The sequence below is a fragment of the Schistocerca serialis genome, chromosome 8 (assembly GCF_023864345.2).
Source record: "Schistocerca serialis cubense isolate TAMUIC-IGC-003099 chromosome 8, iqSchSeri2.2, whole genome shotgun sequence".
Classification (NCBI taxonomy): Eukaryota; Metazoa; Arthropoda; class Insecta; order Orthoptera; family Acrididae; genus Schistocerca; species Schistocerca serialis.
The window spans coordinates 600765846-600782892 of record NC_064645.1 but is presented as its reverse complement, the minus strand read 5'-3'; the positions used below and the strand labels follow the sequence as shown (position 1 = coordinate 600782892).

The 17047-nt window shown below is 41.0% G+C and overlaps 1 long non-coding RNA gene across 1 annotated transcript in view; it reads left to right on the top strand.

The window, feature by feature from the left end:
• Positions 1-15026, top strand: part of LOC126416486 (uncharacterized) — a 188988-nt gene extending 173962 nt beyond the window's left edge. Inside the window, exon 2 of the long non-coding RNA XR_007575467.1 lies at positions 14692-15026. This is a non-coding gene — a long non-coding RNA (uncharacterized LOC126416486). The remainder of the gene's footprint in view (positions 1-14691) is intronic.
• Positions 15027-17047: the final 2021 nt, after the last annotated feature.

Genomic DNA, 17047 nt, shown 5'->3' with positions numbered 1-17047 from the left:
TTAAAATTTCTTTATAAAGGAACATAAAATATAATTAAAATGTAGATATTCTTTCGAAAATCTGCGTTTCCTCTTCTACGTTTTGATTGGTGGTGGAGTGGATTTCCCTATGTCACAACGTACACAATATATTTCTATCACGAACTGTATCTCTCTTAATAATTACATTTTTAACTCTGTCTAACAGATCTGAAGATGGGCAGCTAGCCCGAAACCGGTAATTGAAAATAAAGAATAGCAATCGAAGACCGAAACGCCATATTTTATTTATTGAACGATCGTGGAATTCCCATAGAGACAATCATGTCTAGTTTTGACAAACAAAGAAACTAGACTTAAATGTAGATTATTTTGAGAGTACCTAGGCTAGTGGAAGAGAGTCAAAGCATTGTTTGGATAAATTTTTAAAAAAATTATTTTATTGTTCTTGAAGTAAAAAAAAGTAAATGTCCAACTTTTATTATGAATACAGTATAATTAACAAAAATTGGAAAAATAATTTCCTCTAAAAAAATTTCACATATAATGTAAATATTATACGTTTATTTCCTTATAACATACGTGAAATTCTTGCTCTGGAAAAAAATCTTAAATCCTGAAGCAACTGTATCAGTTCTGCTCTTTAATTTCTCTAATTTATGTCTAAAACTAATTCAAATAAAATGTAACTTAGTACTAACAAAATGCTCTGCAAGAAGAATGTGAACCTAGTTTAGATTGTTTTAAAAAGTTATTTTCCTGTGGATATAAAATATATTGTGTTATGGTCTGCCTTTTTACTATCATCAACATCATTATTATTATTGGTTACTAGCTGTACCAGGCCACGCTTTGCTGTGGCTCAGTCTGCTTAGATGGAAAAGAGAAAGCTCAAATTTCTAATGTTTGTGGGAACTGGATATACACCGTAATCGCCTTCTCTCCCCTGCCACTGTCCATCTCCCCTTCCCCATTTCTTTGCCATCACCTCTTCTGCCCCCTCTCTCTGTACATCCCCTTCTCCCCCTCTCTCTGCCTATCTTGTCCTCCCCCCTTTCTCTCTCCATCCCCTGCTGCACCCCTCTCTCTCCTCAGTCCATCACCTCATCCCTCTTTTTCTGCCCGTCTTCTCTTGCCTCCTCTCTCCACAGTTCCTCTTGTCCCCCTCTCTGACCATCTCCTCCTTCCCGTTTTCTACGTCCATTTTCTCCCACCCCTCTGTCTAGCTCCTCTCCTCAGTCTCTCTGAGCTTCAGCTTTGTGTATTGTTATGGCAAATTCAGATTCTGTAGTAGTATTCTAATCATAAACCATTGAACCATAAACACAACTTTCCTGTTTGCTAACAACATTTCACTATTTTGTGTGTGTGTGTGTGTGTGTGTGTGTGTGTGTGTGTGTGTAACAATGTTTTCCCTTTATATATTACACACACACATATACACACACACACACACACACACACACACACATAGATACACACACACAAGTTAAAGAATTAGGTACCTAAAAACACGCCCATATTAGACTTGAACATTGGCTATAAAATTTCGAAGCAGTCAGTTGAAAACTAGAGATTTGAAATTCTGAAGAAATGATCATCTATGATTGTATGATTGTACTTATAGAAACTGTAAATGTTACTAAGTGCAAATCTCCGAATATTTTAAACTGAATACTTTGAAATTTTGACACATGTAACATTGTAATATGGAGATGTTGTTACATACCGATTTTTAAAATACATGTAATAAATAATTTTTTTGTAAATTAGAAATAGGGGGACATTGTTATAAGAAGTAGCTACCTCTAAACACGCCTGTATTAGAATACAACGTTGTGACAAAATTTCGAAGCAATCGGTCAAGAACTTTCGGAGATAGACGATTTTGAATAAAGAATATTTATATTTTTATTTACGTAGATAGATTTTTAGATGCAAATATGACTCCAGTTAAGGCTGGAAATAATTAGGTTGCTTATTAATAACGCTACTAAATTTCATGAACAAATCAGCCATCATGGCGAATATTTTGTTAACAGAACCATGTAGATGCTTTACTGTATGTCTTCATTTATAATGTTTCGGCTACTGCCATCATTAGATCACAAACGTAGAATCTTTAAAATAACGTCCAGCGTCAGTACCAGTAACACCCATGTCTAATCGAGACGCTAAGGTCGCGATTAGGCATAAATTTTACTGATTGTGACTCTGAACTTTGGTTTACAACTTCTACATCTGTGAATTGATGACGGCAATAGCAGAAATAGCGCTATAAATGAAGAAATATACTAAGCGATCTAGATGGTTATATTTACATAAATAAAACAGCGAGTTTATTTGGTACTTACTGCTTTAGGAAATTTCCTCGTTCAGTGGTCCCACAATGTAGCGTTTTGCAAGTGTATGTCAGATGTCAGATGTTTTGTGGGAATATAACAGGGAAGCACTGAATGGGACCACTGGAGAGCAAGGGAAAATTGCGCAGTTTGTGACTGCATTGCGTAACAGTCACCGATATCATGTGCTGGCATCACACAGGCAGCCTTGCCACTACAGTCCAGACTCATTACCACGAACCGTGGTACTTTGTGGTAACTTATGCGGTTTTCATAAGCATGTTTTACTCAGGAAGGGTTTCCGAATATCCAAAAGAGAAATTGAAGTAATAATCTAGTTTAACTATACCTTCATTAGTTACCATGAAGACACTACTCAGATTAATTAAGGCCTAGCTATCAAAGACTTTACTGAGGATGAGCTTAACACAGCATTACGTGATATGAGTTAAGTCAATAACGCCCAACAAATATATTTGGAGTTACTAAACCAATGACAGACACATGGTCTAGAAAATTGTTTCGTGTCATGTTTGACACATTTGAAATTAGAAAACTTAGATTTCCAGACAAATGTTATCGCAAAAATATGATAGATTATCCGGCAGAGCAGTTTCCTGCGAAAGGCAGAGGTCTTACTTAGGTTTTGAGTGCTGGTTCGGCACTAAGTTTTAATGTGTCAAGAAATTTCAAATGAGCACACAACCCACTGCAGAGTGACAAATCCTTATGGTGACTTCTTTATCTTGTGTAAAAGATTTCTCTTCTTTTAGAATAATTTGATTTCAATATTAACCCGACAGTGTTTGAATTACGTTTTGTTAATTTTTTAACAATTATTTCTTTTACTTTGTTTGTTACATTAAAAAATAAGCATTTAAAGTTATGAAACTGTTTTTAACTTTCAAGGTGTAACATAATATACCGTACCATTTATGTAAAGCTATGATTTACTGAGAGTAAAACACATTTATTCGAAAAGGTTACACATTTTTGTAGTGAAATAAATGAATTATACATGAGTACAAATTACAAATCAAAAAGAGGAACAACAAATCACTTAGTATGATAAGCAATAAAACGTTCACCACACAGTCCCAAATTACATTTCTCGCACTGGGGACGTGCCGATGTCTTACAGTACAACTCCAACACGTTATCTTCTTTCGAGGTCCTGTATTTTCACAGTCAGGTGCTTTATTCCATGAAATCAAAGTTCATCTGCTACAGTACTGGAGTGCGGGGATTGCTTAGGTCCTTCCTATAGCGCCGCATGCGTCCTTAAGTGTACACCCATAATTACGCAACAAAATTTTACATGAGAAATTGTATTTTCATTTTTGCTGTAGCGTTTCCAGGTGCTGTGTGCAGTGACCAACTGAAAATACCACTGTACCATTTCCTGTTACAGATAACCGTATTTATCCCATTCTGATTCACATCTGGATCTGTTTGATCGGATCCATTCATGTGCTTGTTGTAATGTATTGCGATGAGGTTCCGACGAACGTCAATATGTAAACGCTAGTTACTGGGTTCACACCACTTGTATTACATGCCGGAGAAACTCCGATGTTGTCATGTCATTAACACAGAAAAAGACGATTTTGATTTCGTGTGGCACAATGAATTGTATCTCTTCTATCTTTATCTGTTTCCATCTTCTTTGGAAAGCGCATTTTGAAGGATATCATTTTCTCTCACAGTCTCAGTGCCCAAAAAGTAATACAAAATTACAACAGCAGCGTAATACAACAAGGCGCAAAAGTTGTCAAAGCACTTTCATTAATGCTTAGCGTCGTTTTTATGTAGCGGTGAAAATGTTGCATATCTCACTGAGCAATAAAGTATGTTGTATTAAGGTAAAGAAATGACACATATTAAGGAATTATTTACATTTCTGAACATATACTCCAGATCCATGGAGAAACGTGATCCAAGATTTACGAAAAAACAATTAAATTCAATTGCTATGTCAGCAGTAGTGGACTGCTTCTCCCAACTGCTAACACAGAAATGAAAGAATAGATATCCAACAATCCCTAAACAAACTTAACAAGATAGTAGCATTTCATTTTTGTTCAAAAAAGTTAGTAGAAGTCCAATCCTGTCACATGTACTATAAATACACTCCTGGAAATGGAAAAAAGAACACATTGACACCGGTGTGTCAGACCCACCATACTTGCTCCGGACACTGCGAGAGGGCTGTACAAGCAATGATCACACGCACGGCACAGCGGACACACCAGGAACCGCGGTGTTGCCCGTCGAATGGCGCTAGCTGCGCAGCATTTGTGCACCGCCGCCGTCAGTGTCAGCCAGTTTGCCGTGGCATATCGCAGTCTTTAACACTGGTAGCATGCCGCGACAGCGTGGACGTGAACCGTATGTGCAGTTGACGGACTTTGAGCGAGGGCGTATAGTGGGCATGCGGGAGGCCGGGTGGACGTACCGCCGAATTGCTCAACACGTGGGGCGTGAGGTCTCCACAGTACATCGATGTTGTCGCCAGTGGTCGGCGGAAGGTGCACGTGCCCGTCGATCTGGGACCGGACCGCAGCGACGCACGGATGCACGCCAAGACCGTAGGATCCTACGCAGTGCCGTAGGGGACCGCACCGCCACTTCCCAGCAAATTAGGGACACTGTTGCTCCTGGGGTATCGGCGAGGACCATTCGCAACCGTCTCCATGAAGCTGGGCTACGGTCCCGCACACCGTTAGGCCGTCTTCCGCTCACGCCGCAACATCGTGCAGCCCGCCTCCAGTGGTGTCGCGACAGGCGTGAATGGAGGGACGAATGGAGACGTGTCGTCTTCAGCGATGAGAGTCGCTTCTGCCTTGGTGCCAATGATGGTCGTATGCGTGTTTGGCGCCGTGCAGGTGAGCGCCACAATCAGGACTGCATACGACCGAGGCACACAGGGCCAACACCCGGCATCATGGTGTGGGGAGCGATCTCCTACACTGGCCGTACACCACTGGTGATCGTCGAGGGGACACTGAATAGTGCATGGTACATCCAAACCGTCATCGAACCCATCGTTCTACCATTCCTAGACCGGCAAGGAAACTTGCTGTTCCAACAGGACAATGCACGTCCGCATATATCCCGTGCCACCCAACGTGCTCTAGAAGGTGTAAGTCAACTACCCTGGCCAGCAAGATCTCCGGATCTGTCCCCCATTGAGCATGTTTGGGACTGGATGAAGCGTCGTCTCACGCGGTCTGCACGTCCAGCACGAACGCTGGTCCAACTGAGGCGCCAGGTGGAAATGGCATGGCAAGCCGTTCCACAGGACTACATCCAGCATCTCTACGATCGTCTCCATGGGAGAATAGCAGCCTGCATTGCTGCGAAAGGTGGATATACAATGTACTAGTGCCGACATTGTGCATGCTCTGTTGCCTGTGTCTATGTGCCTGTGGTTCTGTCAGTGTGATCATGTGATGTATCTCACCCCAGGAATGTGTCAATAAAGTTTCCCCTTCCTGGGACAATGAATTCACGGTGTTCTTATTTCAATTTCCAGGAGTGTATAAAGCTTAGGAGTACTACTGGAATGGAATAATTGGCATTTAATAGTAGAAGCATGCTGCTGAAAGAATGAAATTTCTTCTGTGGAACGTTTACCTTTTTTTTAAAAAAAAATAAAATATAATTTCGTATAGTGTTTTTTGCTTCTCATTATATTCTTTAATATTATTCTGTTTAGCAGTTTACATGCTTGGGATGAAAGCTGTTCATCCAATAATTGTTAAATTTATTCGGTTCTTTGATAGTGTGAAGATAATGTTTACTGAAAAGCATGTTTCCCGTTTTCATAAGTGTTACACGAAACAACTTTCTACACCAAGTGTTTTCACTGATTTACTAATTCCGAGATAATTGATGGACGTTATTGACATAACTCATATCACATAATGCTACGCTGAACATTGTCCATAGTAATCTGTTTGGTAACTAGACCTTAATTAATGTGAGCAGTGTCTCTCACAACAATTACTGAAACCATAATTAAACTCGGTTTTTATTTCTACTCGTTCTTTAGATCTTTGGAAATCCTTCCTGGAGTGCAAGATGCATAAGAAAACTGCTTTAGTTATCAAAAAGTACAATTTTTCGTGATAGTGAGTCGGGACCGTAGCCGCAACACTACCTGTGCAATGCCAGCACCTAGCGTCGGTGACTGTTGTCCAAAGCACTCACAAACTGCGCAATTTTCCCTTGCTCTCCAGCGGCCACATTCTCTGCTTCCGTTTATGTTCCCGCAAACCATCTGGCAGCTGGCGTACAGTTCTAAGACGCTATATCCCGGTACTAATGAAACTGAGGTAATTTCCTGAAGGAATAAAAAGCAAATAAATAGGCTATTTTTTGTGTGAATATAAACATATATATCCCTTAGCACATATTTTCATTACATCGTCGCAGAGTGGGCCAGAATCCTGAAAGAATAATAAAAAACAGTTCATATTTTTGTTCAGGAAATCGGACCGATTTTTTTAAATGGGGGCTATTCCGGAACTATTTACTTAAAGACGAATACTTGTTTCATTATTGAATCGTTAATGAAAGGTTGGATGCCGGCCGTTGTGGCCGAGTGGTTCTAGGCGCTCCAGTCTGGAACCGATCGACCGCTACAGTCGCAGATTCAAATCCTGCTTCGGGCATGGATGTGTGTGATGTCCTTAGGTTAGTTAGGTTTAAGTAGTTCTAAGTTCTAGGGGACCGATGACCTCAGATGTTAAGTACCATAGTGCTGAGGGCCATTCGAACCATTTTTGAAAGATTGGATTTTGTTAATTATCTTCTTATCGGAAAGCGTACAAAGAAATTGTAAAACGCGAGCGAGAAAATGAGATTGTTTCAGATTCCACGGCATTCCGCCTTCTGTTAAATTCCATCCTTAAGAATATATTCGTACTGTTATCTTCACGAGTCAGACTAGGAATCCAGCTGTTATCCGCAACTACGGTCTTGAGCCATTTTTAAGCGACTGTTGCAAAAAGCCGTTATGTCCACTGAGAAAACAGAGCCCAAAATTTTACTACAATACGAATAAACACATATGAACACATAATCATACAGCTGTTATTTCTATAGCATTGCTAAAAAGCTATTATAAAAAGCATATTTTTATAAAAAGCATATTTTACCAATCATTCAGGAGTCAAAGAAGTGCAAGGTCAACAAGCAACTTAATAAGACAATATCGCCCAAGATTTGCCCTAAGTCTTCTCGCGTGTGAAGTATGGAGGATGTGTTCTGGCAAAAACCAATCCATATATTTCTTTCGTGCGGAAAGCAGCTCCAAACAAAGAGGAAACTTTCTCGTCGGAAGCTGTTGCTCTCTTGGTATCTGCTGCAGAGGATTACGAGGAATCAAATGCTTCATTAACACTATGGACCAAGTGTAAGCATCTACGAGCTCTTATTGTATGTATGGGTTCAGTACTGTATTACTAATTGCTCCTGTAATGTTTAGCACCACGCAATTTTGCTGTATGCCTCTCACTGCCGACACTAGCAAATAATGCGATAGGTATAGTATTGCATTAATTATTTAACGAACCCACACGTCACTCAGCAGAGAAAGAAGCAGTTCATTCCGCTACCACTAAAACTACATTTGCGAGCTAAAGATATCTCAAAGTCAGAGCCCTTCCACTAAAAGTGATAAACTCCGTAATCATCAAATCAGTCGAGAAAGGGTTAGTTTTTCACAAAATCTGGTATTCTGCACAACAGAATAGCTTGCACTTGAGTCATTACGTTGTCTACACACGGCGGGAAGGTCGAACAAAGAGTTCTACACCAAAAAATGAAAAATAATTTCCAAAGTTCCGCGATCTGAAAGACGTAATAGCGCTACTAGAATATGAGCGATTGCTGAAGGCAATAAATCGTACGAACAGATACAAACTAACTACAATATACTATAAGTAATTTGTCGATCGAGAAATCTCAGTCTGGTTAAAACATAGGAAATGATCTAAATTAAATAAAAACTTTTGTGGATTGAATGTATACACTAGTCTTAAGCAAAACACGATAGATAATTAATCGAAGAGAATCTACTGCTGAAGCCACATGGTCACTCTCAGCATGAACAAAGACAAATTACCAGTTCGAGTCTTAATCATGAAAATTAACTGCAAACGAAGCGAAATAAAAAGCACTCCCGAATGTTCTCCGAAATAAATGAAATGTTTTTCTCATAAAAAAATAATCCGCATTAACCGAGACAAAATCATGCCAAGATATGTTCCAATGTTAAAAGGAATGTTAAGGCTTATCAAGTCGATTGCAGGATCACAAGTGGCGCTTCCAAAAATTAATAGTTGATCGGAGTTGGTTAACTCCACAGACCGTTCTCTCTCTCTCTCTCTTTCTTCTCTTTTTTAGGTGGTGGCAAATGGGCATCTCCTAACGATAGGTGGAAAAAAGCGCGATTGCTCTGATTCGCAAGGATACAACTTTCCTAAATTAGTCTGGGGAAAGCTATCGATATTGATACTAGAGGTCTCTGCTTCTCTAATTGGCAGATTCAACCATACGTACCCACAGATTCACGCTTTGCAGAGATTATCTAGGAAAACGAAAAGGAAAATTGGAAGGACGCTGGTTGACACACACACAAAAAAAAAAAAATTGCTGTGCACCATGCATATTCTCTCACTAAGGGAGTAGACACAGATAAACCATCTGTGAAACTTATACAGGGTAATTCAGTTGCATCACACCACCAGAAATCAAAGTGGTAGGGTAGAGCCGCTTGGGTGCGCGTTGATATGAACAGAGGCACATTGTCCATGACGGGGGTTGCTGAAACGAATAGAGTAACTGGCAAGAGGCTGAAATTCAAAACTGCTGCAAACCAATAACCAAACTAAGAGTCGATGACCGAAAGAACAACATATGCTAGAAAAGAAGTAGACAACAAACTGCGTGAGGTCATCTGGAGCTACGAGTGGAAAGCAGCACAAAAACGAAGCTGCAGTATAGTTTAAAATGTTGTATCACTAACCTGTCTAGCTGTAATATTCTCGAGGCAATTTACAAGGACGGTAATTTGTCGGAGACTGCGCTGTTGACCGCAGGAGAGCCTCGTTTTTGTTAGCTAACGGAATCTCACCGCCAGTCCTCGCAAGTTCATGCATCGGCGGCGGATTTTCCAGACGGGGGGGTTCTGGGAACGTGACCCGCCAAATGCCTACTGCAGCAGTTGCCTTTGTGTGTCTCCCGGTCGTCATGTAACGGTCTCCTACATCACGCAGGAAGGGCTTATCTAGTACAGTTGTAGTCCAGTATCTCACCACAGACTACGGATTAAACTGGCATTGATCTTATGTTCCAAACGCACCGGTAAATCTGAAACAAATGACTAGCACACAACTTCTTCCTGTTTTCTCAATTGATCTGTGTTCAGTTTTTCAAGGCCTATCCACTGTGCCAACTTATAACTACATCTGATGGGGGTGCGATGGGGAGGTTCCCTTGTAAGTCACGACGCGTCGCCGCTGTAATCCGCGCCAAAGCTGCACACAATGGCTATTCGGTAGGTGCTCATAATGTTCTGGCTGATCAGTATAATTGCGATGTGATGTTCCAAAATCTAGCTGAAAAGTAAATTCGTTGATGAGATAAGTACTAGGGAGGTCCTTCACAGCACTGACGAGGCAGGAAAAATGAGGAAAGCAATAGACATCGAACAAGATAATAAACATGTATTAAGACATAACTGAATTCTAAATGGAGCCGTGGGGAGCAAAAGTTGTAGGGGAAGTGATTGGAGTACACACAACTAATAATGAGGTTGTTTGGCGGAAGTGCAACTCTGAAATGAAGAGGTTGGCACAGAGGAGAACAACGGGACACGCCACAGCAATCAGGAACCTAATAGCCATAAACAAAATAATGGCCATGTGCTGTTAAATCGAGTTTCTTAAGTTAACCGTGGTCGCCGTATGTTATAAGTAGGGTCTGAATCTTAATGATAAGTCATACATTTTACTTGAAACTTATGGGGAATTTCGCAACAAATTATGCACGAATCCAGGTATTGTAGTGAACAAAAATGTACTTTTATTGTCCATATAAAGTCATATTTACACAGTTTTAGTAACTGATCATATTTCGACCAACTTGTAGGTCATATTTCGGCTAACTTTTGCCAAAAATGTGTATATTTTGCTTATTGCTAAGAACTCCAACATAAAAACATGAATATCTTGCTCGCATTACAATGTTTCAGGTGCTATTATCACATAGACACACAGCAACTACTACAAAGCTATATTTATCTGGACTACAGTACACAAAAAGTTCCTTGAAGTAGGGTTCCTTGACATAAGACATCGCTGCGCGGGGTCGACAATGTGCTCTCGAAGCCAACAAAGGCGATTTCCGACTTAATGAACATCGGACACTTGGTCACACTGTTCAGTTTGAATACAAGCTCGCTTTGGTTCAACACGGCGAAAGTAAGGTGCTCCAACAGTAGGAAGTTACGAGATTTTGTTCGTCATTTTGGAAAGAAATTCTTCAGCACATCCGGGAAATATTATTTAATAAACTATGTGATGTTGAAGTTAGTGCAGAAAAGCGCTTTAATGTGCAGCTATACCGTAATACCGCAAAACACAGCAGGTGTGTGAAGAGAAGAGCTGAAAATGACAGCAGACAAATGGTGTTAATTAGTAGATCGGTCCGTCTTCAGCCGTGCAACCATTCTTCAACAACTTCGATGAGATACTGGTGTCTTGCAACATTCCAATGAAGAAGCTGCATCATGATTCATGCTTCAGACAGTTCAAACTAATTTCCTTCTGACAATTTATTTTCCTGTGGCAAGAAAATCTATATGAAAACTCCGGCACAAGTACAGAAATTCAAGGCAAGATCACCGTCACTGCCACTCTCCTCTCGGCATGTTCCTACGTGACGGGGCTCTTGGCTGTAACGCTGCTATTACTGCAACAATTACACCAAAATAAATACACTCTTTTGTGAGATTGGATATTGTGCAATACGTGCAGAGTGAGTTCGGTCGAGCTCGTGATATGGGTGACAAAGTGAACAATAAATTACAAATGTTTTCCAGTGGACTTCACATATTATACAATGTGCAAAATTAGTGAGTCTTTCTGGGGATGTCACAAAAATGCAGACAATGAACGAAAGCTGGCCAGCAGTGACTTCGCCGCCTTCAAATACGCTACTGTGACGTCCTGTGGTGTAATGAGGATCTTTTCCAGGTACAGAACTATCCTCAATGACTACCGTAGATCTTAGTAAACGGAAAAACTGAAAATGCATCTTGTGATCCAGTGAAACTCTGCAGAAATTGAAATTGACAGGACGTGTTAACTAATTTGGAATATTTAAGATAGTTCTCATTTATTTTTTCCGTCTCAGTTCCACGTTTTGATTTAGATCATCTTCAGATCTAAAATGAAGTAAAACTAAGTATGTGCTATCTAATATTTTACAATAAGTAGAAAAGAACTGTACATATACGTAGAGTTTACGTTTGTATTTGCGTCAGCAACCCTTTTGGTCTTCTCAGAATCACATATCAGATGACCGTGTTTTGCAGCTCTGATGAATGTTTTAAATAGGTACATGTTGTAGGTATGGGGAAGGGGAAATGGAGTGAGGCTGATTAGGAGGGGGAGGGAGGAAACAGGGAGGTGGAAGTCGGGAGGTCAAGAGTTTACCAAGAGATGTCGTGCTAAAATTATACAACATATAATTATCTAAAAATTTTCGTTGTAACACTAACAGTATAGAACAATAGGTATGCGAAATGTAAACGGCATAAAATAGTGAAATTATAAAATGGAGCTAGGGGGTAAAGAGAGTGAGCAAAGAAGGCAAAGGGAGGAGGGAAATACAGCGGCACGGATGCTATGGTTGCAACAACAGAGGGTCTTATACCAGAATTATTTGGTTTTAATTTGTTTAGATCTGAAGGTATCCAGAGTGATCGAAACATGTAACCTAATTAAAAATATGCAACTGAGATGGAACAATAAATGAGAATTATCTTCAATATCCATATAGCTGCTGAATCTCTCAAGACGATTATGCCGACTATAGTAATCTGGAACACTATAGACGAGTGGTGTGCAGTAGCAAATTGCATGGTTTTATTGTTTGGATGGGTATTAACTCTTCTGACTGTACTTTGTATTATTTCGGACACGTACAGACATTCAGTTATAAGTGCTAGTTAGTTTCAAACACTACCAAAAGTAGGTACTAATAATTTTATCTGGCGTGAATTTTGTATTACACAGTATATAAAAATATCGACAAGAATGTCTTTAAATAAATTACATAAAGTCATATTTTATTTTTTAAGGCCATATTAATGTAAGTTTTAGGTCATAAATGCTTGCATACATCGCTGCTTTTTGGGTCATTAAAATTCAGGCCCTATTTATGAACATAGGCCAGTGTCTAGCTGTATTTGATGAGAGGGAAGCCTCATAGTGACCAACGGAAACGTGCGTTGGGCGTTCATTTGACGTAGAAGAGCAAGTAGCGTCCCATGTTCGTTCCCGAGGAAGGCGCAACATTACACTAGAAATGGCTGGTGTCACGGCATGAAGCACCACTCTGACATTTATCGAGCCTTAAGGAGAAGTTCGTAGCATAACGGGAACTAAATGATGAACTCTCATCCAATTGAGGTCTGATGTTCAACATCATTAGTTTGTGGTTCGATCCCACAACCATGAACAAGCTCTCGTATTCTTTGTGGAACGGAGGCAAACGGTCAGCAGATGTCATCTTCAGGAATATGTTGCCAGCCAGACACACATACTGTGTCACTTCGTGAAGATGCTGGTTGGAAGCTGGGGTCAAAGTGTAAGCTTCCTTCACATCCCAAGCAAGGTCTGCGAGTAACGAATCAGAAAACCAGGAAAGGAATGTGGTTGTGTGGCGGAGTGCCATACGTTCCTTCTATAGAAGCCTGAGAATAACTAGTAGCTTCATGTAGGTAGTGATAAGTCACTACTCCCTCGTAACAGATGTTTGCTCTTATAATTCAGTTAGGTATTAATAGCTTCATCTGAGAGGTGTCTCTACAGTAGGGGTAATGAAACCTTAAACAGTCAAAGCTATTTATTTTTCGTAAATGATTTCTATCTGCTGATATGGTGTTTTCTGTTAATTATTGTTAATTTCATGTCTTTAATTTTAGAGTGGATGAAAGGATAAATGTAATGTAATGTCACATGTGAAGATCTTCATTTTTATTTACTGAGTCTATGAAAGCGTGGGAATCTGTAACTGGATAGTGTGAGTCAGTCATATACAGCAGGAGAAATTTGTAATTCGCCAGAGTAGGGTATTAGGAATACGAGAAACATACTTCGATAATTTAGTTATGTAACGAGGAGAATTTTTTTCTAATAGTTTGTTTAACGAATTGTTTCGAACGTTATTAATGTTGTGATTGGTGCAAAGTAAGAGGCGCGGAACTGCGTGGTTTAGAACTGCAAGTTAACTGGTTATGAGCCACTGCCAAACGGTAGTCAAAGAATTCATGCACATTTTGTGGGCTAGAGAATTGCTTTGTGGTCTTTTGAACGGATTCGGAGCTCAGTCATCATGGCGGTAGGACGTGTTAGCGTTGAGCTCTGAAAAGAAGTTTTAGTTTTGTGGAATTACGCTTTTATAATAATTTTGGGGTATCAGAAAATAACTACGGATGAATGGAAAGGCAAAAGTTGACATGCCGGGCTTTTTGTGTGAACCGTGAACTTTCTGAATAATTTGAAAGTCCCGTGGCGTATCGTACACATCGTGACCGCAAACTGATTGTTCTAAGTGACAGATCTGTGGCATACTGAAGGAGAATTCTGTTTCACAGGTAATCCGTGTGTCGTTTCTCCAGTGACAGGTTAGGGTGTATACTACAAGCTGGCCATGAGGCTACGTGTGCATGCAGTAATTTTCAGATCAGATTTGGCACTAAATGTTGTATCCAAGAGTTCAGAATATTTTATAATTTTTATTCGAAGACTTTCTCTCATTTAGTAGCTTGTAAAAATAAAGTGCTAAAAAAATTATGCACTAGATGTTCCACTGTCCATCATGCGAATTATTTATGGGTTTGGCACTAGCAATCATGCTTTCCAATTTATATATTGCCGACATGTCAGACACAAAATCACGTAAATTTGCCTTTGCGAACGACCTAGCCATCGCATATCAAAGGAAAAATTTTAACGACCTCGACAAAATACCGACTGCAGATCTGGAAGTACTGAGCACTTACTACTCCAAGTGGCATCTACATCTAAACCTTAATAAAATGTGTGGTGTCACCGCCAGACACCACACTTGCTAGGTGGTAGTTTAAATCGGCCGCGGTCCATGTAGTACATGTCGGACCCGCGTGTCGCCACTGTGATCGCAGACCTAGCGCCACCACCAAGGCAGGTCTCGTGATACGAGAGTGGACTCGACCCCAGTTGTACGAGAGCCTAGATACCGCCCAGTTGTACGCTACCCTAGCTATCGCCCAGTGGTACGAAGCCATTCTCTCTCATTAGCCGAGAGACAGAATAGCCATCAGAAGTTAATGGCTACGAACTAACAAGGAGCCATTTGTATCAGTGCCTATAGCTTACGAGTATTCAAGAGAGATGTATTCCAAGGAATCAATAAAAGTTAAGTAAAAAGCATCTACATACTTTTCTTCTTATTCATTCATAAGTTTTTATGTTCCAGACTTCACGCCCGTATGCTTATTGCCGTTCGTGCACTATCGGCCACAGCGTTAGTTTAGCTTCCTTTTCAGCAATCCACATCACGGTGTCGGTCCAGTTACCGACACAACAATTATTGGCGACGAGGGAAAAGGACCTTTTTCTGATTGCTTACATTTATTTCTGATTGCTTACATTTATTTGTGTCATGGCTTCGCCACATTCTCCAGATGTACTGTCCGAATTTTATCGCTTGCAGAATCAGCAGACGCAGGCGTTACTGGATGCCCTTGGACAGCTCGTCCAGGGTCAACGTGCGCTGCAAACCGATGCGGCCGCCGCCGCTTCTTCGCTACCGCTGCCACTAAACGCTGTTGCACCTCCCTTTCGACCATACGTGGCAGCCGATGAGACCTGGCACGAGTGGTCTCGCCAGTTCAACTTTCATCTAGCAGCCTACAGAATTCAAGGTAAAGAGCGGCAGCCGTTTTTGCTTTCTTGTGTCGGTGTGTCCACATACCGTGTGATAGTGAAATTGTTTCCCAGACGCGACGTAGCAACTCTGTCCTACGAGGAAATTTTGTCTGCATTAGATGCCTATTTCAAAGAAACAGTTAATGTGGTTGCAAAACGGTATACGTTTTTTCGTACAAAACGTACGGCCGGTCAAACTAATAGGGAGTGGGTAGCAACATTGCAAGGCCTTACTAGGGACTGTGCCTTTGAATGTGACTGTGGTCTTTCTTATTCAGATACAATGGTGCGTGATGCAATTGCACAGAACGTTTCTGATGTTCGCATACGGGAGCAAATTTTGAAACTAGTTAATCCCTCCCTTCAACAAGTGATAGACATATTGGATAGACAGGACACACTTGACTGTGCTCAGGAATCTTTTGAAACTTCGCCAGCCGTGTGTTACATTAACCGGCCCGCTGGACGCGCTGCGCGGCCCGGTAACCGGGCCTCGCGCACGGGCGCACAGCTACCGCCGCGTGCTAAGCCAGGTGTGCCGCGCCAGCACACAAATGCAGTGAAATCATGCCCGCGGTGTGCTACTAGACATTCGCGTGAACATTGCCCGTCACGCCAAGCTATTTGCTTTTTCTGCAATAAGAAAGGACATGTTCAAAGTGTTTGCCAGAAAAAGCTCAGATCAGACAATCACAATCATTCCAGGCCCTTTGCTTCGCGCCGGAATCGAACCAAGGACACTCAGGCTCGTGGACCTTCGCCTATGGACATTCATGTCGTTAATTCCACTTCGTCCAGTGACACTTTCTCTAACAGTGACAGTGATCGTCCCACAAAAACTGTGCGTCGACGTCGCCGGAAATCACGTCAATTAGCAAGTGATTCTGTACCAGTGTCTGTTCCAATTGCACAAAACAGTCGCTCTTGTCGTCAGCAGGACAATAAACTTTTTGTGGACTTAGACTTTGAAGGCAAAGTGATACCATTCCAGCTCGATACCGGAGCTGCAGTTTCATTGCTCAATCACGACACATACAAACAACTGGGCGCACCTCCGTTGCGTGCCGCAAATGTTAAGCTAACTACATATTCCGGACAGAAAATTCCTGTGTTAGGACAGTGCAGCCTTCTTGCAACATACAAGGGACAAACAAAACTTGTGTCATTTTACGTTCTTCGTTCTTCTTCTGCAGTGAACTTGTTTGGTCTAGATTTATTTAAGTTGTTTAACATGTCTATTGTAAATCAGGTCCTATCAGTGAATCAGACTGTGCCTACAGACAGTGTTTCTCGGCTGTGTGACGAATTTGCAGACGTTTTTGCACCGGGCTTAGGTTGCGCTAAAAACTATGAAGCACATTTGGAACGGGAAGGAAACGCGCAACCGAAATTTTTCAGAGCGCGCACTGTTCCTCACGCATTGCGTCCTGACGTCGCAAGAACATTGAACAATGTAGAATCACAAGGTGTGAGTGAATGTGCGCAATGCCTCTTCTCTTTCAGCTCCGCTTCATCGCTTAC